The sequence below is a fragment of the Charadrius vociferus genome, unplaced genomic scaffold, assembly GCF_000708025.1.
Source record: "Charadrius vociferus isolate BGI_N301 unplaced genomic scaffold, ASM70802v2 scaffold406, whole genome shotgun sequence".
In the NCBI taxonomy this organism is placed as follows: Eukaryota; Metazoa; Chordata; class Aves; order Charadriiformes; family Charadriidae; genus Charadrius; species Charadrius vociferus.
Genome location: NW_009648948.1, coordinates 909,633 through 910,336, shown reverse-complemented (window position 1 = coordinate 910,336; position 704 = coordinate 909,633). Strand labels below are relative to the sequence as shown.

The 704-nt window shown below is 47.2% G+C and overlaps 1 protein-coding gene across 1 annotated transcript in view; it reads left to right on the top strand.

Annotated features, from left to right (window-relative positions):
* Positions 1-704, top strand: part of EPHB1 (EPH receptor B1) — a 45,423-nt gene that overhangs the window by 5,366 nt on the left and 39,353 nt on the right. The window lies entirely within an intron of this gene.

Below are 704 nucleotides of genomic sequence, written 5' to 3'. Positions count from 1 at the left end.
TTGGAGAGGGTCGACGTTCTTAACGTCCGTCTTTGTTGGGGAGAACAACGACCACGTGGCACTTCTGAAAGTTAAGATAATTTTTCTTTTTTTTTTTTTTTTTTTGCTGGTTTTTTGGGTTCCTCCGGCCACGCCGCCAGCACGCTGCTGCCTGCTGGAGTCCTCTGCAGCACGGGATTATAAATATGGAAATAGCGCTCGCTGCTTTTCATCTCTTTTTGCCCTTCTGATGACTATTTCCCAAATACCATTGGAGGATTATTTTATTTTTTTTTTCCCTTCTGTTAGCTTTACTCGCTGCCTTTTCCTTCTCCTCCCCCAAATTAAGGTATTGTCTTTCTACGCTGCTTGGAAGGAGGGGAGAGGAGGTGGCTTTTTGTGCGAGAAGCTAACCCCTTTCAGTGGTGCTTTCCAAATAGCTTCTAGAAGGTGAGCACCGCCAGGTCAAGGAAGGGTTGGCAAGAAAGAGAAGGCCAAAGGCTGGCATCAAAGTGCTTTAGGGCTGGTTTTGAGGGTGGATGTAATGGGAAGGGGTCTGATTTGGACCTCTTTTGGTGCAGGTGGCAGCACGTGTAGCACCAGGGTTGGCTGTGATGTTCCTTGGGTTGCCCACCATGGTGTTTCTTCTCCACCTGTGACTCTGGATATATGACATTGGCAAAGCTGGGATTCGAGCTGTGGAAAAACTTGTTTGTTCATTTGCT